The sequence below is a fragment of the Vulpes vulpes genome, chromosome 4 (assembly GCF_048418805.1).
Source record: "Vulpes vulpes isolate BD-2025 chromosome 4, VulVul3, whole genome shotgun sequence".
Taxonomy (NCBI): Eukaryota; Metazoa; Chordata; class Mammalia; order Carnivora; family Canidae; genus Vulpes; species Vulpes vulpes.
Genome location: NC_132783.1, coordinates 17,248,891 through 17,273,118, shown reverse-complemented (window position 1 = coordinate 17,273,118; position 24,228 = coordinate 17,248,891). Strand labels below are relative to the sequence as shown.

The following is a 24,228-nucleotide window of genomic DNA, read 5'->3' as shown; positions in this document are numbered from 1 at the left end:
TGGTCAAAGTCTTTTCTGCAGGTTCTCATGACAAACAAACTCAACAACATTTAGATTTGGAAGCAAGTTATATAAGGCGATTTCACCATAATTATACAACTTTGTTTTCCACCACTCCCAAACAATACCTTCTATATTTGCTAAAAATTGTGAGTTTAGCTTTTACTTGGTTTGCAATGAGAAGCTCATGTTCTGTTCTGAGTTTGATGGTCTATAGAGCTTTTCTCATTTCTAATCTCTTGGAATCCTTTTAGCCAAAAGTATCTCTTTTCTCTCTCTCTTTCTCTCTCTCTCTCTCTCTCTCTCTCTCCTCTCAACTGTTGATACCCATCAACAGTTTGGTATTTGCATGAAATATCATAAGTACTGTGGAGTGTACTTGGTTGGTTGTCTGAAATGGTCTCAGTGGTGGCCTACATTTCATAAGATTAAGATACCAGAGCTTTCCTGACATAATAAAGATGAAGGAGTTTAGCCCTAGATCCTGACCTAATAAGTGACAGAGCCAGGAAAGATAACAGGCCCCAGGCCCTGGGGTAGGCTTGGCCTTTAATAGAAGCACACAAAGGTGCTCTCTGGCTATAGAGAGAAAGGCGCAGTAGATGGTACTGGGCTGTTAAGTGGAGAGATTTGATGGAAACTTGGGACTATTTTTCATAATGAAATAGGAAGCCCTGTTCTCAGCTGAGTATGGGGATGGAGGAGGAAGTGTTGGAGTTTTGGGAAGAGAGTAAATGGCCCATAAAAGTGTAGTAAGACGGCGGGGCAGCACTAAGCTCCCACAGAGGTCAGTGGTCAGGAAATTAGAGCACAAAGAATTTCCTGTCATTGGTCAGATTCTTATATTTTACCTTAAATTCATACTATTTTTATAGCTTTCTTCCACATTTCCCCCCCTCCATCTTATTTTAGCATGTAACAGCCTAAAACCAGTCCAAATTTAAACCCCAATTTCCATTGTAAGTGAAGGAAAATCACTTGGCTTCTGTGCCAAATAAAAATTTTTAAAAATCCTTTTTTATTTGCATATTTCCACAAAAAATTTCTATGGGCTTGCCCCTTCCAAATAACTTCTCAGTAGGAATTCCTCAGAAAGCTTGATGAGGGTGATCACTTGAGTGCAAACGAGTCTATTGGCTGATTGTTAGAGGATAATGATTAGCCACTTCAAGGGCTCCTACTCAGCCCTCTTGCCTTCGGTCAAAAGGGAAATCCGGTCCTATGTCTTCTGGGTTCACCTTTAACAAATGGCCACTTTATTACTCTACAGAGCTCCCATTTTAGTAAATAAAATGTTTAGTAAAAACTAGGACTTGGAAACATCTGAGTAGATACAGAAATGCTAACATACATCTTCAAACATTTTGTAAGTCATAAAGACCCAAACTTTTGTAAAATGTTGAGACATTTGGTAAGTTTTCTTACAAAAAGCTGGTGAAAAAATATCACAGTGAAGTTTTAGCACAGAGCCTGAAGAACAGTGAGGATTTTTCCATTGGCTTCTGAGCTAAGTTGTCCTTTTCACCTCTTGGGGTGGGTTAAGGTTCGTCCCCACAGAGCCCACCAGCCCTGGAAATGGCCCAAGAGCTCAGAATCACAGGAATTCGCCCATCACTCTGGGCGGAAGTTGCCTGTCATCGCCACCACATGTCAGGTTTCTCCTCAGGTCTCACGAAGAGAAGGTCCCCATGTGCTTATCTCCTCTGCCTTCCCTGGTGTACCAGCCAGGGTGGAGAATGAGGAGGGTCTTTCCACTTCCCACTGAGTCTGGATACCACACTTCATGCCTTTCTTTTGTGCTTCCTTTGGTTGTGCTTCGTTCCTTTACCATGCAACTAACTGGCCGGCTCCTGTGGATGAAAGGTGAATTCCATTAGGAAGCACACTGGGAAAGAAAGTAAAAGAACTTTTGGCGAAATCACAAAATGTGGATAATAATATGCCGACTGGAATGGAAGACTCAACCATTTCACGGGGGTGCTGGGAGAACTAATTAATGTTTGTAAAGGCCTTTGAGTTCCCTGGGAGGGAAGGTGCCACCAGAGTGCTAAGCATTATTGTGAAGGGATTATGTGCACAAATACAATACCAGGAGCCAGGATATTACTAAAAATAAAGCAGAACTTTCTGTGAGGAAGGTAAGGAAGGAAATGCCTCACTGAAAAAAGCTTAACTGTCTTTTAATACAAATGCTTAGGCCACCGGGTAATGGAACAGCAAATCTGAGATTCTATTCTAAGTAAAGGATTATGTTTTCTCGGCATTGTCAAGGTGGGGTGGAACAAAACAAAATGACTGCTTTACCCAAAAGAGGGTTATAGTCTTTGAAAAAGAGATTAAGAGGATGTTGGGCTATTGCACCGTGCAGTCCATCCAGGAGGAACAAGGCAACAGTGAAGCGAATGTGTGTTTGCACTTGAAGGGAGGGGAGATGTGAAAAGTAAAGAAAGGAGAGTGTTTCAAATTGAAATGACAAAAAAAAAAAAAAAATGAAATGACTATTACTGATTGCTCCCAATGAACCTAGTGATAATAAAGCTTGTTAGAAACCTAGATGCATTTTTGCATTTGCTTCTCTCGTAGACAGCTGCTCAAAATCCTAAGTTTGAAATTACAAAAGTAATATATCCTTGCTCGTGTATTCACAGAGAATGATCACACTAACTGTGTAAAAACAAAACAAAACAAGCAAACAAAGCCCCTCTACTTTGCCCATATCGTAAGTACTACATGCCAGATTTATGGGTGGCTTCTACAGAGCTTTAGCAGTCCCCGGTAGGCGTTGGGTTAGCAAAACTCAGAGCAGAAACGAGAATGACAACTGTCTCCTTTTCCTCAACCTCTTCTTTCTGACCATTTCCTTCTCCTCCACCTGCTTATTTTGTAACAAGCCCTCTGAGGTCTGAAGCAGATTAGCAAACAAATAAATCCTTTAATGTCATGGAATACTTTCCCCAGCATAAATGGGATTAATCTGCCAACCCAGCAAATTCTACATTTCAAATACCTCAGCTGCATAATAAGCCATTTCTGCCAATCCCCTAATTTATGGCACAAGGGTCATTTTATTTTCATGTTTGCACTGCTTAGACTTTCTTTCTCCATTCTTCCTTCCCATTCCATCTCCAACTCTCTGTTTTCTACCTTTGAAACTGCATTTAGAAAAGCATCAAAGAACACACACTATACCCTGGGGTTCTCAGAGAAGGCAGAGAGTGAAAGAATGTGGAACACGAACCACCTTCCTCCAGCCCAGAGGAGCCATCTCCGCAACCTCCCGAGGCACCTTCATTCTGGCTTTGGCTGTGGAACTCTGGGTGTGGGGACCAAACATCATGGCCAAGCACGAGGACTATATAGCCATGAGTCTTTGTTTCTCAAAAATTGTGCTATAATAATGTGGAAACCCTGGGCTGGTTCCATAAACCCTATTTGGACATTTTAAGAATTAGAAATGGGTTGAGTTTTCTACAAGTAGAGAAGGCAAGCAAGCAGAATGGCCTCTGACCTTAGAACTAAAAGATATTTTTAACAATTATTTAATTCAGGGGATCCCTCAGTGGTTTAGCGCCTGCCTTTGACCCAGGGCGTGATCCTGGAGACCTGGGATGGAGTCCCACATGGGGCTTCCTGCATGGAGCCTGCTTCTCCCTCTGCCTATGTCTCTGCCTCTCTCTTTCTGTGTGTCTCTCATGAATAAATAAATAAAATCTTTTAAAAAACCAATTATTTAATTCAGTGACTTGCCCAAGGTCACTCAGTAAGAGGTAGGGACAGTTTGGTGGATCACAGCTACACCTTCTTCCTGCCAGAGCCATCCTGTCCTTACCACACCATACTGCTTCCCTAAGGAAAGGACTACCATGCCGCTCTTACTCAGGAACCCAAGGGGAAAAAGACTATTTTGGGGGTATTTACTCAAAACCATTGGGTAAATTCTGACTCATATTAACATTTCCCTTTACTCACCCTTTGAAATCTGAGCAACATGAGTCACTGAACTATTCTATCCTCTTGGTTGATGACCAAAGGGAAATGCTTCATTTTAAGAAGTAGGTCCTCATAGCTGTTATGGATAAATTTCTGAGAGTCACAATGAACAAAGAATGACGAATAATGAAGCAGGAAGATCTCTGCAGCTGTGGGTCCCAAAAGTCCTCATGGCACGTGAGCCAGAGAGACTCCTCTTTCCTGAAGTACAAGGTCTCCATCAGTCCTCCCGGTTAAAATAGTAGGAACAATGGGGTAAGGAAGAATGAGAATGTAAGCATGTTTCTAAAGAACGGTCATGACATCAGGACATTTTATTTCAAAACACCAAAATAGAATAACAAATGAAGAACAGCAACACACAACAAAATGTGATATTAAATTAGCAATGTGATATTAAATAAAAAAGACTATATACCACATGATATCTTTTATATAGTTTAAAGAAAAAGTTTAAATATGTGCAGTTTAGGAATACAATAAAACTATGTAGAAAGAAAAACAAGGAAGTGAGTTCAGAATTCAGGATGATGGGTGGGGAAGTCAGGGATCACATCTGTGGGGGAAGGTATGATTAGGTATGAGTTATTTTCTGGTCCTATTTTTGTTTTGAGAGATGGGCTCATAGATGTTTATTACATTATTAAAAATACCTAAAATAAATTTAGACCAAACATTCACGTCCGATGACAGCAATGTTTCATGAATCAAGGATCTTGATTGATCCGATTGACACACGCCAAATTAAAACATTTTTACTTGTATGTCATTTTTATGACCATTATATTAGTTTCTTAAGACTGCCGCAACAAACTGAGTGGTTTAACAACAGAAACTCAGTGTCTTTCATCCCTGGAGGCTCTGGAAGTCCAAAATGAAGTGTTGGTTCCTTCCCAGGGCTCTGAGGAGAAATGCTATCCAGGCCTCTCTCCATGGTTTGCAGACACTGTCTTCTCCCTGTGTCTTCACATCATCTTCTCTCTGTGCTGTTTCTGTGTCCAACTTTCCACCTCTTTTAAGACACTGGTCATTTTAGATTAAGAATCCTTCTACTGCCTTCATCTGAACGTGATCACCTCTCTCAAGATCCTTTGTCCAAATGAGTCACATTCTGTGGTTACTGGGGTTGGGATTCAACATATCATTTTTGGGAGGACACAACTCAACCTGTAACAACAATGTGCAATACTTGACTTATTAGGATCCATGGCATTGGGAAGGAAAGAAGAGAGTTACTGTAACTGTGTATTAACAAGGTCGTTTTTAAAGTTGGTTTTTTTGTTTTGGGGTGTTTTTTTTTCTACTTTGGCACTGCTGGCTGAAACGTTGTTAATGGAAGAAAGCATAGAAAGATCACTGGAAGACTCTAAGAATTAGCAAGAGACAGAGACAGAGAGAGGCAGGCAGAGAGAGAGGGAGGGAAGGGGAGAGGGAAATCTCTTTCCTTGAAAGTCTTTTGAATTGATTACAAATTCATGCACACCTCAAAGATATTGTAGCTTTGGGTCCAGACTACCCCAATAAAACAAACATCACAGAAAAGTGAACACCGCAATAAACCGAGTCAAATGAGTATTTTGGTTTCCCAGAGAAAATAAAAGTTAGGTTTATACTATACTGTGGCTAATTAAATGTGCAATAGTAGTCTGTCTTAAAAAAACACAATGTACTGCCTTAATTAAAAAACACTTTATTGCTAAAAAAAAAAAAAAAAATTACTTTCTTGCTAACCATCATCCAAGCTTCCAGTGAGTCATCATCACTAATCTCAGATCATACAGATCTAATAAAAACGACAATGTTTGAAATATTGTGAGAATTACCAAAATGTGATACAGAGACACGAAGTGAGGCAGTGCTGTTGAGAAAATGGTACCAATAGACTTGACACTGGGTTGCCACAACCTTCAGTTAATTAAAAAACAACAACAACAACAAAAAAAACACAGTATCTGTGAAGCACAATAAAGGGAAGTGCAACACGAGGTAGGTCTGTGTAGATTACAAATCTTTAAGCCCACTTTGATTCATTCTCTTAAACAGCTGCTAAATCCAACTATTCTCTCTTTAAAAAAAATTTTTTTTAAAGATTTCATTTATCTATTTGAGACAGAGAGAGAGAGCACAAGCAGGGGGAGCAGCAGAGGGAGAGGGAGAACGAGGCTCTTCCTAAGCAGGGAGCTCGAATGCAGGCAGATGACTGAGCCACCCAGGCGCCCCCCTGGGTGTCCTTTCTAATATGCAATCTCTATCAACATTTCAAATGTGCCAGCCCCTCTCTTTCTGGAACCAGTTTATAACGAGTTAGATGTACAAGGTTGCTTATGGCAACATTGTACTAACAACAACAACTAGGAAAGAAATACTATCCTAAAAGTGTACCAGTAAGGGAATGGTTAATAAGTTATGGTACATCCATTCTGTGCAAGCGTAAAAATGAACACAACAGAATAAATAATAAGAGCCCAGTGATGATTGAGCATTCCCTACGTCCAAGCTCTGTGCTAAGTGAACTTATAGAGTTTGTCCTGTTTATTCGCGACCACGTGGCTTATTTGCCCCATGAACCATTGAGGAAAGTGGGAACTAAGAGACTTGAGAGGCCAAGTAACTTGCCCAAGATCACATAGCTAGTAACCTAGCAGAGCAGGACTCAAACCAAAGAAGAATATAAATGAGAAAAAAAAAAAAAAGAAAAAAAAAAACCTTTGGAAAATGTGTACCAAAGTGTGAACAGCGGTCATCACTCTAAATCAGACGAGGTTATGGTCAAATTTCCTTTTCTTTCTTAAAAATCCAAATCTGGGGAGCCTGGGTGGCTCAGTCGGTTAAGCATCTGCCTTCGGCTCAGGTCACGATTCCAGAGTCCTGGGATGGAGCCCCGAGTTGGGCTCCCTGCCCAGCAGGGAGTCTGCTTCTCCCTCTCCCTCTGCCCTTTCCCCTCTCATGCTCTCTCTCGAGCTGTCTCGAATAAACAAATAAAATCTTTAAAAAAAAATCCAAATTCGTGTCTCTCAGACCCATTCCTTCCTTCCTGTCTGTTCCCATTGCTCCCACTTAGATCCAGGTTTCATCATCCCATGCTTAGTGTACACACCAGCCTCCTGATCTCTGCTTTCCTCTAAACATCCTGCATGAGCCTTGGATCACCTCTTGCCTTCTAAGGAAGTCCAACTCTTCAGGCTGGAACTACCTAGCCACTGCCTAACAATGTTAGGCGTCATCAGAGCTGCTACAAGAAGCCTCGTCTTCTTCCCGCCCCTCCCCATCCATGTTTCTAACACCAGGGGGTCCTTACATAGTTTGCCCCCTCAGCCACCAGGCCCTTTTATCCCTTCTCCGCTGAGCTGAGGCCTTCAGCACACAGCGCAAGACCTCCCACTCCATGAAAAGTGCCCCTTGCTCTGTCAGCCTTCAGCATCGTCTCCTTTCCATGAGCTCTCGTGTCATCTGCACGATTCATTTTGGCACTTCACTTTGATGCTCTTGTATTGTCATTTTACTGTTTCATTTGTGCTTTTTTTCCTTGTTGGATAGTAGCTCAGGAAGGCAGATAGCACTTATTTTCCTTTTTGAAAACTCTGTACCACTCAGCCCTGTGCTGTATCTCTACGCGGTGCCCAAGAAACATATATTTAATAATGCCAATGAATTAAGGTTACTATATTTAGATTAGCAGCTTTATGGGGGCACTTGCATGGCTCAGTGGGTTAAGCATCTGCCTTCGGCTCTGGTCATGACCTCAGAGTCCTGGAATCGAGCCCCACGTCAGGCTCTCTGCTTGGTGGGGAGTCTGCTTCTCCCTTTCCCTCTGCTACTCCCCCTGCTTGTACTCTCACACACTCTCTCTGTCAAATAAGTAAATAAAATCTTTTTTAAAAATAGCAACTTTATGGATACTGTCCACAAACAAAATAATGAATAGTTTACATAAGGTAAGATATGAAGCATAAACTTTGCCCCAGAGTAAATTGACCTGGCATAGGTTTATGATGTAATGGTCTGCTGTGCTTCTGTTCCTGCAATCCTCTAAACCTTATGCCTCATCTGAGGTTCCCACCCCAGTCTTTGAGGAGAGGGAACAGATAGGATGATGGGTTAGTAGCTCTAATCAGTTTAATATGTTGACTTTGGTATCCTAGCTTTCTCCTGTGACTGGGTTTCTTTCTACCTCTTTTCCAACGGGCATACTTCCTGCTTGCTACCCTGATCCTTCAATGATTGACTTTCACACCCCTGGTCTGAGCCCTCTCCATGACTAAGGCCCCATTTCAGCTGCAGATTTCCTATGTCACCAATCTGCCTGGCTGGAAATCTACAAGAGCTTGTACCTGGAAATTTCCTTGGATTTTGGACTAGGTTTGAACCTTTAGTTAATGGCACTTAAATTCCATGCATACTTTTCTGATATGGATTTATCTCCTGATTAATATTTTGTATGGGATTCATGGGATTCATAGCAGAGAATTATTAGAATCTCAATTTCCAAAATGTTGCTGTGAATAGACTCGGGATTATATAAGATCTTTTCTTGATGAAGGAAGGCTGGTTAGCTTGATCACTGGGAGAAGATAATCAGAGTTAGGTCAGGGTACAGGCTGGTAGGAACAGCAATGTTGAGAAGGGAGCAGATGCCAAGCCCTGGCTTCAAGCCTGAGCACCAGGATGGTGGTGCATTTCACTGGGGCAGCCCTCACTTTGGTGACCTTGACTCTTGGCCACCTCCACTATCCAACCCTCGAAAGTTGAAAGAATGTGTAGAAAACTCTCATTAAAGTAGGAGGAACCAAAAAAAATAAAAAATAAAAAATAAAAATAAAGTAGGAGGAACCAAAATATCTATATGGCACCCAAAGCACTCCTGGCCCCCTACTCTAAACATTCAGGATCAAGGTCATTCTGCTGAGGAGAAGGCAGCCAGAGCTGTGGTAAAGAGCTTAGACTTCACATTCAGACCATTCTGGAATTTAATCCCAGCTCTTCTGTTGACTTCCTATGGGATACCCAGTAAATCCCCCAACCTCACCAATACAAATTTCTTATCCTGTCCTAGGAAGACTTGTTTTTACCAAGAATATTTTGGACACCAGATGTGTGGGCTTTCTAGACCAAGCAATTATCTCTGGGTGCCAAGAGAGTGTCCTACAGTCCATTAGATTCAGACACTAACTACTTGAATTTAGCACAAATCCTACAAGCTAAGGGCTCATCCCATAAGGTTGCCCCCCATTTCAGATACCAACTGCAAGTCTGGGTCACTTGTATTTCTGACTGAATGACTGGCTATAAATCAGAGATTCCCATGACCATCTCCTTAGATTTAGTCATGTGCTAAAATAGCTCACAAAACTCAGGAAGGCATCTACTGACTACCACCAGTTTATTAAAAAAGCATATAGCTCGGGGTTAGCCAAATGGAAGAGACGCATAGGGCAAGTTATGGAGGAAAGGGAACAGAGCTTCCATGCCCTCTCCAGGCCCACCACCCTCCCAACACCTTCATATGTTGGCCAACCCTGAAGTTCTCTGAACCCCTCTGTTTGAAAAAGGGAGCGTTCCATTACATAGGGATGATTGATTAAACCATTAAGCCATCGGCCATTGTTGATTAACTCAATCTGCAGGGTCTCTCCACTCCCCAGAGACTGAGGGTGTGGCTGAAAGCTCTCTCTAATCACATGGTTGGCCCCTCAGGCAACCAGCCCCATCCAGAAATTACAAGGGTTTTTAGGAGGTGGCAGGAACTGGGATGGAATCAAATATATATTTCTTATTATACCCAATATTACACTTGGAAACACAAAACTCATAACATCTACCTTTTAAGGTTGTGCAGGACTAAAGAAAATCATGTACATAAGGTGTGACCCAGGTTTGTCTTTAATGAGAGGTCGTTGGCCTCTCCTTCCCACCTCCCCTCCGGGGCTCCGAGCACAGGGCACAGCCTCCCTGAGTGTACATCCTTCTGCCCTTTATACACATCCTGTGGACATATGAACAATTCAGAAAAGTTCTTCTGCGGCAGCTATCACCTGTTCCTTTTCACAGGAATTATTTACGAGTATTCGACCTGACGTGGATCTTCTATTTGTGGTTGCTGTTGTTTCTGCAGAGTCCCCTCTTTCTCGGGAATGATATTTCTGGCCAATGGCAGCATATCCATCATTTTTCTGAACTTTCTAAAGCCTGTTTTCCAAAATCCAGGACTCACGTCAGCTCGGCCTGATGGTCCTCTTCCTCTCTTTGACCCAGAATGACGCAGTCAGTTTTTCCCTAAGATCCTGGAAGTTACACAATAGCCATCAAGTTCTTTGTCGTCAGAATTAAGTCAAGAATAGTAGTTCCCTTGTTGTTTCCTCTGTCTTTCTGGTGATGAGAGTATTATGAAGACTGGCAAGGGCTTAATACACGGTTTACTTCTAGCAGAACAAGACTTCTAGTAAAATCTGAACCTTTGAAACTGGTCCCCATCACCACCCAATTTGCCTGTTTATTATCTAGTATTAATAAACCATTTTCCCACACAGCTTTCACAATAATAAAACAGTGATGGCTTACATTTATTGTGCATTTTCAATGTGTGTACCAGGCACTTGCTAAGCACTTTAAGAACATCATAATTTTTAAGCTTAAAAACAACCCAACGAGGAGCTTGGGTGGCTCAGTCGGTTCGGTGTCTGCCTTCGGTTCAGGTCATGATCCCAGGGTCTTGGGATAGAGTCCCTGAATTGGGTGCCCTGCTCAGTGGGGATCCTGCTTCTCCCTCTCCCTCTGCTCTTCCCCCTCACTTGTGCTCTCTTTTATTCTGTCTCTGAAATAAATAAATAAATAAAATCTTAAAAAATCCCAATAAATACATACACACACACACACACACACACACACAGTAGAATATCATATAGCATTTAAAAAGAAGGGAATCCTAGGGGCATCCAGCTGGCTCAGTGGGTAGAGCATCTTGACTCTTGGATCTTGGGATTGTGGATTTGAGGCCCATGTTGGGTGTAGAGATTATTTAAAAATAAAATCTTAAGGGATCCCTGGGTGGTGCAGTGGTTTGGTGCCTGCCTTTGGCCCAGGGCACAATCCTGGAGACCTGGGATCGAATCCCACGTCAAGCTCCTGGTGCATGGAACCTGCTTCTCCCTCTGCCTATGTCTCTGCCTCTTTCTCTCTCTCTGTGTGACTATCATAAATAAATAAAAATAATAAATAAATAAATAAATAAAATCTTAAAAAAAAAAAAGAAGGGAATCCTGCCATATACAACAACACAGATGGAACTTGGGGACTTTATACAAAGTAAAATAAGCCAAACAGAGAAAGACACTGCACAGTATCACTTATATATGAGATTTTAAAAACAAAACGAAATGAAAATTCAAATTCATATAAACAGAGAGTAGAAAAGTGGTTGCCAGGAGCTGTGGGGTACAGGAAATAGGGAGTGGTTGGTAAAAGGGTACAAACTTTCTGTTATAAGATGATTAAGTTCTGAGGATCCAATCTAATGCATAATGTGGTGACTATAGTTGATAACACTCTATTGCATAATTGAAATTTGCTAAGAAAGTAGAATTTAAATGCTCTCATCCAAAAAAAAACAAAGAGGCAAATACATAAGATGATGAATATGTTAATAAACTCAATGGAATGGGGGGATCCCTGGGTGGCTCAGCGGTTTAGCGCCTGCCTTCAGCCCAGGGTGTGATCCTGGAGTCTAGGGATTGAGTCCCGCATCGGGCTCCCTGCATGGAGCCTGCTCCTGCCTCTGCCTGTGACTCTGCCTCTCTCTCTCTCTCTCTCTCTCTCTCATAAATAAATAAATAAATAAATAAATAAATAAATAAATAAACTCAATGGGGGGGGGGCCTTTCAAAATGTGCATGTACATCAGATCATCACGTCATATGCTTTAGATACCTAACAATTTTGTCAATTATACCTCAAAGATGGGGGGGAAACGGTATAAGGTAAATGCAGTTACTAGTTCCCATTTTGCAGGTATGGAAACTGAAGCACAAAGAGATTATGTAACTTGCCCGTAGTTGCACCTACTGTAGGACAGTCAGGATTCTAAACCCAGGGCCTTAGAACCATCAGTTCCCTATTGCTTCTCCCACTTGGGCTCTAACGCTGGCTCCTTCACTCACTAGCTTTGTGACTTTGGAAAGTTGTTTAATATCTGTCTCTCAATTTCCTTGTTTGTGAGAATGAGAATAACAGTATCAACTTCACAGGGACTGTTACACGAATGAAATGAGATCACATTTGGGGCAGCAGGAAGCTTCTCTAGAAAACAGGTGCACACGGGCAGCAGCTGTCAGGACTCCGAGCATCCCTCCTACTCCTGCCACCAGCGATTCGCCTTGCTCTCAAGCTGCTCCTTTATTCACACGTTCATATTTCTGTTTTGTTTTTTGTTTCTTTATCTGAGAGAGAGACAGAGAGAGAGTGTGCCCGTGCACGAGTGGCGTAAGAGCAGAGGAAGAGAGAGAATCTCAGGCCGACTCTGGCCTGAGTGGGGGAGCCTGTCACAGGGTCCTATCCCACCATCCGGAGACCATAACCTGACCCGAAATCAAGAGTCAGCACTTAACCTACTCAGCCACCCAGGCGCCCCCCACATGTTCATATTTCTGAAGCCGGATTCTATCTTATAACCAATGTATGCATTTGATGAGATTTAGCTTTTCTCCCCAAAGAGTTATTACTTGATGGTATGTCTTTCTATAAATGGCATCTCTGAATCATAGAAATATAGTATTTCCATGTATTTCTTTTATTTGTCTGGCTAGTTTATTGAGAATTTAAGGGCAAGAGGCATTTCTTAAATTTTTCTGGGTTCTCTCAACACCCATCACCAAGTCTTACATACTCTAAGTCCTCAATAAATAGTTGCAGAACACATGAATGTTTGTCAAAGGGAATTCAGCTCTCTGCGTTGTATAGAGTAAAATATACTTCCCATGGGCAGCCGGGGTGGCCCAGCGGTTTAGCGTGGCCTTCGGCCCAGGGCGTGATCCTGGAGGCCCGGGATTGAGACCCATTTCGGGCACCCTGCATGGGGCCTGCTTCTCCCTCTGCCTGTCTCTCTCTCTCTCTCTCTCTCTCTCTCTCATCTCTGTCATGAATAAATAAATAAAATCTTTAAATATATATACGGCCCCATGGCCCCAAGGTGGGCAGGGTATATTTTCCTCCAGAGTCTTTGCACCTCCCAGCAGAGTGGGCCCCTGGGTGCTTCCCAGAGGGATTTGAGAAAATAGCAGCCAGGACAGCCTCTGTGTCTACAGAGCCTTTCCCAGTCCTGCCTTTTATCAGGAAACATTAAAGCAAAGGAGACTGAGAAGCCAGAGGTCAAAAGGAAAATTGATTTGTCTGGGCCACGGTGCTGAGCTTCAGCTCTAAGGCGAGCCCAGTACGGGAGATCGGCAGAACTGGATTCTGTTCTCCTAGGTGTGAGGGCAGGTGTGTGTGCTCGTGCTTCCACACCCTGCTCCCAATTAGGACCTGCTGATGCAAATGTCTTAAAGGGACTTTATAAGACAGTTAATGCATTCAGGAAGTGGCCTTGCTAAGCATGCAGCTGTCGGGACCAGGCACAGGTGGAGTTAAAGCATTAATTGTTGGGAACAGAGCATGGGGATGGTGTCCTGGGGCTGCATACGCGGTTGCCATGTCCAGCCCTTTCAAGACTTATATAGCTACAGAGAGGGAGCAAGTGAACACATAAAAACTAGTCTGGAAGTCAGTCTGCTAAATTGCAAACTGGAGATAATCTTTTCCCCTGAAATTGAGAAAGTTTCTAAATTATTGTTCTGTAAATGAGTAAAGTGATGGCTTGGCTCTGAGAACATTTTTAAAGATTTCAAAGTTGGAAAGAACAGATTGCTGAGTTGTATCTTCCTCCAGGATTACCTGCCTTTTTTTTTTTTTTTTTTTTTTGATAGAAAGGTGTTAGAAGCAACATTCAGGTGGAACAAAGTTCTGCAGCATGTCTACTGTTTTATAAAAACTCTACAAAATTTCACTAATTGGATGTTGAAAAAGAGCAAGCATTGTCCACCTCCACTGTACACATTGAAACTTCTCTCAGGGTTACAGGGGCTTTTTGTTTTCTTCTCTGGTTTCTGTCTTGATTGACACGGCCAAATGCTGTGCTGCTTTTCTTTGTGTGTTGATAGAAATTGAGATATACTTCTCGATGAGCTCCACTCTCCCAATAAAAGGGGATGGATCTATTTTCTGCTTCTTAAGTCATGTAGCTCAGGTCAAGCGCAGAAGCAGCTCAAATGCTCCTCACAATGGGGGTGACTCGTGGGGGGTGAGGACGGCACCCTCCCCCCAATCCGTTAGGGTCTATTTGCTTTGGTAATTAGTGGAAGAGTCTTTTTCTGGACTTTTTTTTTTTTCTTGGCTAAAGATTTACATTTTCACCTCTTCTCAAATGTTTATCTTGGCCTTTGCTTGTCCATCCTGTAGGTGACTGTATTGTCAACTGCAGGGGCAGTGTCCCCTCTGGGTTCCACATGCCAGGTGTCTCTGGGCTGTACAGCCACTGCTGGGAACTTACTGGTACATGGGAGCGATTGCCTTTCTCGCCCACCACGCCATTTCTTTTCTTCCTGATGCTCTTCTGTCATACCCTGGGTAGTTCTTTCCTCCCTGCTCTTTGGCTTTCCCGTCCACCACAGCTCTCCCCGAGACCCTGCATCTCTCCTTGGAGGAGACTCGAACCTCATGACAGACTTTGGAAAAGAATTAAAGAGTCATGTTTTCTAGAGTGTCTACCTTGGGACGTTAGTTCTGGGAGATGCTTCTCGATAGAAAAGGTTTCTGGTCATTTTGAGAAAAGCCCCATAACAGATCTCACTTTTGGATAGTCAGCCTTGTTAGTCAAGGTTAAAATAAGCATGGGAGAAGTCATGTGCTTAAAAAATAATGAACCAACCAACCAACAAACAAACAACAAAAATGAATGATATTTCACTTTGTCTACCCCAGAATTTCCCAGATGATTTGTACTCGGATGTTTCATACCAGTGGCTTCTAGAAAAGACTTCTGGCATTGCTGTCCTAAAGCATCCCAGCCACCTGCGAGGCCCAAAGAAGCCATAGCAATTTAGCAGAACTGTTTAATCAGGTTCCAGAGAACTGCATGTGATCTCAATTATATTTAAACTTTTACATTGTTGTCCTAAAATAGATGGCCCTTAGAAATCAAGGTGGATTATTAATCTTCAAGCCCCATTAAGTAGAGACCATCAGGCCCATACACATGAGAAAAGGCAATTGCTACACTGGACCAAATCTAAGCAGTGAGATTAGAAATAGGCAAACTCGTGATGTTGTGGACTAAGGTCCCCTGATCCAAGAACAGCCTCTTGAGGAAACAACACCCAGTTCTGGTCCTCAATTGCATTCACGTAATGAAACTTGATTTGGTCAATGCCCTCAGGAGTGATTGGTCTCAAAACAACTGACTCCCATTAAGAAACCACACACACAACACCAAGTGTTGGCGAGGATGTGGGGTAACAGAAACTCTCATGTATTACTAATGGGAATCCAAAATGGTGCAGCCACCCTGGAAGACAGTTTGTCAGTTTTGTACAAAACTAAACATACTCTTACACTGTGATGCAGTCATCATGCTCCTAGATATTGACCCAAAAGAGTTAAAAACCTGTATTCACACAAAAACCTGCATGCAGAGGTATATAACAGCTTTATTCATAACTGCCAAAACTCAGAAGCAACTCAGATGTCCTTTAGTAAGTACAGGGATACATGGTGGTAGATCCAGACAATGGAATACAGAGAGCTAGAAAGAAATGAGCTATCAAGCTATATAATAAGACATGGAAGAAATGTAAATGCATATTACTAACTAAAAGAAGCCAATTTGAAAAGTGTATATATGGTATTATTCCAACTCTATGACATTCTGGAAAAGGCAAAACAATAGAGACAGTAAAAAGATGAGTGGTTGCCAGAGTTCAGGTTGGAAAGATGAATAGGCAGGACACAGATAGCGTTGCCCTAGTTTTAGGGCAGTGAAACTATTCTGTAGGGTATTGTAATATTGGATATGTGTCATTATACATTTGCCTAATTCCGTAGAATTTACAACACCAAGAGTGAACCCTAAGGTAAATTTTGGCCTTTGGGTGATGATATGTCAAAGTAGGTTCCTCATAATAAAAATACCATTCTGGTTGGGGGTGTGGACAATGGGGAAAGCTCTACATGAATGGGGGCAGGGGGTATACGGGAAATATCTATTATCTCCCTCTCAACTTTACTATGAAACTTAATATTGCTTTAAAAAATTGTCATAGGGATGCCTGGGTGGCTCAGTCATTAAGCATCTGCCTGTGGCTCAGATCATGATCCTGAGGTCATGGGATCAAGTCCCCGCTCAGTGGGGAGCCAGCTTCTCCCTCTTCCTTCACTCCTCTTCACTGCTTGTGTGCGCTCTCTCTCTCTCTCTGTCTCTCTCGCTCTCTCTATTTCTCAAATAAATAAATGAAATCTTTTTTTTTTTTAATTGTCTTAGGGCAACCCAGGTGGCTCAGCAGTTTAGCGCCGCCTTCAGCCCAGGGCGTGATCCTGGGGACCCGGGATCAAGTCCCGCGTCGGGCTCCCTGCATGGAGCCTGTTTCTCCCTCTGCCTCTCTGTGTCTCTCATGAATAAATAAATAAAATCTTTAAAAATAAATAAATAAAAATAAAATAAAAAATTGTCTTAATGAAAAAGAATGCAACTCAGAAAAAAAAAAAAGAAAATTCACACAAGGTCGACATATAAACCAGAATGCTGATGATGTTCAGTAAGAACAGAAATGCCAAGGGTTGCCACATGGTCACATTAACTGATCAGTACATTCTCTTACTATGGGAACAATGCACAGAAGCCAGAAATTGCAATCACAACATGGCTTTGTGAAGAAGAAATCTGAGCAAGGGAATTTCATTGGATAGTAATGTTCAATACAGGGTTAGACTTGATAAATAGAAGGATAATTACACTGGCAGATCCAGACATATCTCTCCCCTGGAGTTGCACTGAAACATTCTTCCTATGAGAAATCCCCTTGTTCTACATTGAAGATCACACCTATCAGGAGAAGAGACAGAAAGTTTCCAAATTAGATTCCAGGCCTTTCAGTACCCACATTCTAATTGTCTGAGTAGTACTTGATTTTTCTCTAGAACATCTCTACTTGACATTTCCAAATAGTTGATCTGCAGATGACTGGTCCCCAAAACTACTCCCACTTTCAGAGACTTTTTTTTTCATATTTGGGCTACTCATTTCATCCCATGTATCCTGACTACTTTATGGTCCAGCCTAGCCGTCTGGACCATTTCCTTAATTCAGATGAATTGACCATCTTGCGGAAGGTAGACATATGTGATGTTTGTCTTTAATTAAATTTAATTTAAATATATTAAAAAAAAAAACTGGTCTGGACTGGTCTGCCTTTGGTAGAGGCCTGAGCAGAGACAGGAGAACATACAGATAGTGCTCCTTATATTTGCCATTCAGGAACTTCTCAAACAAATAACTTTTGCCCCCAGTTTGTTATGCTTCTTGGGTTAATTCAAGGCAATTCAGGTCAACAAGTATAACAAATATTTGCTTGCCAAGTGTTATGGACTGAATGTCTATGTCCCCAGAAAATTGGTAGATTGAATTCCTTTTTTTTTTTTTTTTTTGGTAGATTGAATTCCAATAGGATATTATTAGGAGGTGGGTCTTTGGAAAATAATTAGGTCATAAGGGCAGAGCCCCCATGATGGGAGCAGTGTCCTCATAAGAAAAGAGCTAACCCTCTCTCTGCTCTCTACCATGTGAGGATATAAGAAAAAAAAGTCTCTCTGCAAACCAAGAGGAGAATTCTCCCCAGACACTGAACCTACTGACACATTGGCCTTGGATTTCTCAGCCTCCAGAATTGATATGAAAAAAAATCTTTGTTGTTTAAGCCACCCAGTATATGCTCTTCTGTTATAGCAACCCGAACTAAGATCCCAAGCTTCTATTATGTCTAATAGTGCTGTCAAGGAGCTAGAAACAGAGAGTCAGGAATTCTGACCCATGTTCTAGGATTCCACTCACATACTGACCTTAGCAAATAGTTGTCAAAACATCTCTGAGTGTGCACAAATTCTGCACTGAGCAATTGAAAATACTTCCTCCCATCTGTCCTGTCACACTGTCTCACTTCACCCTTGTTTTGTTTTTCTCCCAGTACCAGACCTGGATGCCTCAAACTTTTATCATTAACTTCTATAACCGCTCAGTCTAAAGTCATGGTCCATCACTCTCCATCCTCACTTTGCCTTTTGAAGCACTCATTATCAAAAACTATTTTACTCATTTGTTAATTGGTAGCCCCTGTCTTTCTCATCCAGAAAAAGTAAGCTCCACGAAGGTAAGGACATTCATTGCCTCTTATAAATGGTGATACTCCTGAGTCCCTAGTCCCTAGAGCAGCCTTAGTATGCAGTAGGAGTTTAATCAATACACACTATAGGGAAGAGTGACTGAGTCAGTGAGACTTGTAACCACCATCCCTAAAAGCTTCAGTCAGAACCTGATTATCTACAGAGACAGGGAGTGCACATTCTGTGACTCCCACAAGATAACATTTCTAGCAGGTGGTAGTAGGGGTTGCTATCTGCTCTGTCAAATGAGACACACTCAAAGTGCGTGTTCTCGCAAGACCAGGGGAACCAACTCAGCCATGGAAGTGAGGGACTGGCAGGAACAGGTGGGTCCTGATTGACATGGAGCTGAGTGGGAGGGCAAGTGAGAACTTGCCTGTGTTTTGCTCAAGGGCAGGAAGGTTTTAACAGGAAAGAGAGGAAGGAGAATGAATTAAAGATAAGGAACATGATAGAAAGGGTAGTGTCAGGGATGGAATAAAGATTTATAAAATTTATCATTCTAGGGATGCTTCAAAGACATCAGAGTCAACCCTCTACCTTTACTCTCCTCTACAACCACCCTGATGAGTGGCCATCTTTTCTTAGAACAACTTTGCCTCATGATGGGAAACTTAATACGCAGTGTTACTAATGGCACCTGACATTTATTGAAAACCTACTATGTGCTGTACTGGGCTACCAGGAATTCTGCACAAGGAGCGCACTGCATTTTGCAGGGACTATGACATGAATAATGGCTCCTCTCATGATGGATCATCGGGTGCCACCCCCTGGGGTAGGCACGTGGTAATCCATGACAAAGATGGGAGTTAAACCCCGAAGTTCCTCCTTAAAGTGATCTGACCCCTTGACATCCACCTCCTTGTAACTTCCACCTAATGGCCCTGACTTTGCCTGCCGAGACCCTCCAGAATGCCATCAGCCCTTCCCTTTCCCATGCCCAGCTCCTCTACACACATACCCCGCTCACTGATTCTTGAGCTCCTCAAAACATAAATTGGTCAAACCACTTCCGACTTAAAAACCTTCAGTGGCTCTTGAACAAAAGGCCAAATTCCTCCCATGGTTGTTCCTAAGGCCTGCGTGACCTCCCCTGCCTATCTCTCTCCTTTTTTTTTTTATTTTTTATTTTTTTATGATAGTCACACACACAGAGAGAGAGAGAGAGGCAGAGACACAGGCAGAGGGAAAAGCAGGCTCCATGCACCGGGAGCCCGATGTGGGATTCGATCCCGGGTCTCCAGGATCGCGCCCTGGGCCAAAGGCAGGCGCCAAACCGCTGCGCCACCCAGGGATCCCCCCTGCCTATCTCTCTACTCCCAACCTGAGCCACTCCCTTTGTCACTTGCTTCCCTGAAGCCACACTATCCTCTTCTAGGGATCCCAAACATACCAAGGTCCTTGCCACTCAGAGCCTTCACATTCTTACACCCTTCCTTAGCATCCTCTTTACCTCTCTCCTTATATGTTTATTCCTTCTCCGTTTTTAGGTCTCTGATTAATATCATATCCTCAAAGCGGACTTTTCTAGCCATAATAGCTAAATATTCCAATGGATTTTCTATCTCCTGTGATCTTTTCTGTCTCATTTTCATGTTTATTTCCTTCCCAAGATTTTAAAGCTCACGTTAAAATAATAATAATAAATCTGCTTACTTGTTTTTACCATTTTGCTCGACCCAAATGCAAACTCAAGAAGACAGATACTGCCATCTTTTATACCACTGAATCCCCACTTCACTCATAGAAAGCATTCCACAAATATTTGGTGAATGAGTGAATGAATAAATGAATGAATGAATGCTAATAAGTCGACTTTTGATGGGCCCCTAGATAGCTTTAGAATGGGGGCTGGTTGCCAGAGGAACCAACTGTATGATTAGAGGGTTATGGCCTTCAGCCCCACCCCCTGAGCTCTGGGAGTGCAGAGGCTAGAGATCAAGTTATCCATATTGGGTCCATTCTTCTCCCAGATAAAATGTGCTCAGTTCTTTCAAATGTTCTTCATATGCCATGCTACTTCTGGCACAGAACAACTTTTCTACGTTATCCTTAAAGTACAACTCTCCAGGTGTAATTGAACTAGAACAGAATACAGTGGGATGGTCTTCTCCCCTTTCTATCCATGCTGGGGCCCAAGAATTAGCTTTTATTAGGGGAGGTGGTTGAAAGAGTTAAAAAACTGCCCTGTCTATGCAGTAACCTCAGATTTTGCCTAGACTCCTTCTCAGTAGTACACTAGTTAATATTTATTTACTTTTCACTAGTTAATATTTGATAACAAGCTATCTCTACTCCCCACCCGCTGCAGCCATGATCTGTAGAGCTTGCCATTTCAGTGGTGTAGATACTCCCACCATGGCTGATTTCAAGATACAAAATGAGATCACTGGACATAGATTTGGGGAGAGCTGCTGCCATAGAGCTGGCTCCAGAACACCACTGCCGTGCCCCTAGCTCCTGCCCCTCCCCCACATTTCTCCACTCCCACACAGACCCACAATCTCCCATGTCACTGAAAAACATCACATAAGAGAACCCACACATCAGTCTATGCAAACACTCTGAGTTTCTCCATAAACTTATTAAAAATTCTTTGTTTCCTTTTTCTGACCAAAATCAGTGGGCAAGAGAGAAGTAGTTCTTTTGTTGTTGTTTTGGTTTCTTTCTTTTTTTTTTTTTTTAAGATTTTATTTATTCATGAGAGACACAGAGACATAGGCAGAGGGAGATGTAGGCTTCCTGCAGGAAGCCCGATTCAGAACTTGATCCCAGGACTCCAGGATCACGACCTGAGCCAAAGGCAGATGCTCAACCACTGAGCCAAACAGGTGACCTGTTTTGGTTTCTTTTATTCACTACATTCATTTCTTTTTCTCCTTAACTCTCCCAACAGGTGGTACAACTTAAAAAGACATAATTTAGCATCAGGCTCTTCAGTGAGTGTGTGGTTTTCCAACACATAGGGCTGTGATGTCATTTGAACACCAAGTGGTGTGTTTCTTTTTCTTCTTCTCCTCCTTCTCCATCTCCTTCTTCTCCTCCTTCCCCTTTCTTCTTCTTCTTCTTCTTCTTCTTCTTCTTCTTCTTCTTCTTCTTCTTCTTCTTCTGAGCATGCTTCGAAACTGTAATTTATTTACCATGTTTTTTATTTGGGTCATTGGGAAAAGACTGGCAATTAGTTATTTTGGCAAAGTTTCAGTTATGCCTGAAAAAGGAACACAGACTTAACATGTTATATAATCACTCTTAAACCACCTCTGGGAAGTTCTCCAAGCCCTGTGTGTCAGTCTCCATTGTGCATGTCTGGACATAACCTCTATAAGAATTTCCATTTTGTGAAGCAGGGTGGGGAAATGCTGTGAGACAGAACTGAATTTAACTGTGAGGTTGACTTGTTATGGGAGAAGTAAAAGGAAGAGTTTATCTTATCCTGAAACCCACACATTAATCCTTAGGCAATGCTGGGGCACAGTCTGTCTTCCCAACCACTGGACTCCATGTTGTAAAGTAGATTTCCTGTGGAATACACTTGTTTCTGTGGGTGATTTTTCATTTTTGTATGGTAAACTTTTTATTTAAGTGTAACTGTAACATGCTTATGAAAAAGTGCACAAATCATAAACCTGCAGCTCAATGAATTATCACAAAGTGAATAGACCTCTGTAACCACTTCCCAAGGCCACAGGAAAAAAAAAAGAGCACTACCAAAAGTTGTCATGTGTTCCCCCAGGTATTGCCTCCCCACTTTCCCCCAAATGTGACCACTCACACTTCTATGGAAAAGTTTTCATTTTACTTCTCTGATTCTAAATCAAAGTTCTAATTTTTTCCCCATAATTGTCTTAAAGAACTCTTTTTCATGTTTATGAACTAGAGATTGAGAAATTGGGGAGCACATTAGGGGGCATCACTGAATCAGATGTTGAAATCTAGTAGAGGTCAAGGCCACCTCTAGGGCATGTAGGAAACTGAACATACATTTTTTGCAAGGGTCCTGTCTATACAAACAATTTAACTAAAATGTGTACTACAAGATTCATAGAGCCATATGAGGGATAGTGATTTATCATAAAGATTTATAATAGTGGTTACAGGACAAGTACTTAAGTCTTTGTTTATTGTCCAATTGATGCAGCTGGAGAGTTAGTACTGTCCGGGCACTATTTATTCTGCTTCAGATCCAAGAAATAGCTCTTCCTGTCCTTTATTGTCAAATGCCTTGCTTCTGGCTAATTTTACATCTCTTACCACAAGAAAAGATAGCAATGCTGATATTACTCACAAACTACCTGGCTCTTCTGAATCATGAAACAATATAACTCTTCTTGCCTGTTCCTAATTCTGTTTATTTAATTCTGGCTACATCATTACTTGTGATGCTGCATAGTTTACCATGTCATTCCTTTTTTTTTTCTTTTTTTTTTTGTATTAAAGATCTTATTTATTCATGAGAGAGAGAGAGAAAGAGAGAATGGCAGAGACACAGGCAGAAGGAGAAGCAGGTTCCATATAGGGAACCCGATGCAGGACTCGATCCCGGGTCTCCAGGATCATGCCCTGGGCTGAAGGCGGTGCTAAAGTGCTGAGCCACCTGGGCTGCCCTTGCCATGCCATTCTTAGATACTGGCTTCCAATGACACTCTCCAAGTTATTGTTCTTTGTTGAGATGCTTAAGAATGCAAGTATTACCCAAAGCATGCAGGAAATTGTGAATAATGATTCATTTTTTTGGTCGTGTTAAATCTGTCATTAGGAATTTTACAACATTCACATAGAACAATACATCTTCCAATCATGTTTTCTTGAACTATTTAAGGCCATAGTCATCACATTTGTAGGATGTGACTACCATGTTGACTGTCCTTCTGCTTTCTCTACGTGGCCACCAGCAGGGAGGATGAGTGAAGCACCCATGAGCAGAGAGAGCATAAATGGTTCCATTCTCAGGGTCATGTTCACACTTTATCTTGCACAGGTCAAGATGGGCCCAACGAGTATTAATGTCACCACATCATTAGGAGGCAAGAGAAGACATTGATCAGAAAGATCTATTGGCTTTGCTCTGCAAGGATCTTAAAAGCTCTTGGATGAGGTAAGTGCTGCCACCTCTGGAGGAGTGCCTAACATGTAGGGTGTGGCATATAGATAGTCCTCAGCACCAGCAGTACACAAAGTAAAGGATGCCTGCCATGACCACCATTGACTTCAGGTGATTTAGATCAGAGGCAATACCACAGTTGGAACACAGATGGGAAGAACCAGTGCACAGGCTCAAATGTGCAGCTTAAGTCCAAGAACCCATTGCTGATCCCCAGTAGTCTGAAGTCCTGAACTTTTCTTATGTCTGACATGAGTGAGAGTCATCTAGAATCAGTGTGTCCATACCATCCTTCTGGATGATCCCATAACATGGTATTTGGTATTTGGTATATGGTATCAGGGCCCCATAATATTGCCATAGATGTGACCCCAGAGTTTCTTGGGGCCTCTGGTCAATCCCAAGAGCAAGGTAGAGGATCAGAGAACACCTAAAGGGAAGGATGAAGCACGTGAGGGTACAGGCCTGAGCATGGGTCTCTGTTTCTGAATGGATCTGCAGGCCCTGGGTGGCTCTAGGCACCACAGGGAGACTTAGATATTTTCAAAGAATGCACTTCAAAGGGTGGGGGCTCCTGAGGCTTGTGGTCTGGGAGAGGCGCTGGGCTTTCATAGGTATAAGGAAGATACTGATATTGATAAGATTACTAATCTTATCAATAGGCCCTTAGCAGGGCC

At 42.2% G+C, this 24,228-nt stretch overlaps 1 protein-coding gene across 2 annotated transcripts in view; it reads left to right on the top strand.

The window, feature by feature from the left end:
• AFG2A (AFG2 AAA ATPase homolog A) overlaps positions 1–24,228 on the top strand; it is a 530,081-nt gene that overhangs the window by 336,260 nt on the left and 169,593 nt on the right. For both annotated transcript variants that reach the window (XR_012000935.1, XR_012000937.1), the window contains exon 16: positions 23,429–23,545. The gene's annotated coding sequence lies outside the window, so the exon portion shown is untranslated. The remainder of the gene's footprint in view (positions 1–23,428; positions 23,546–24,228) is intronic.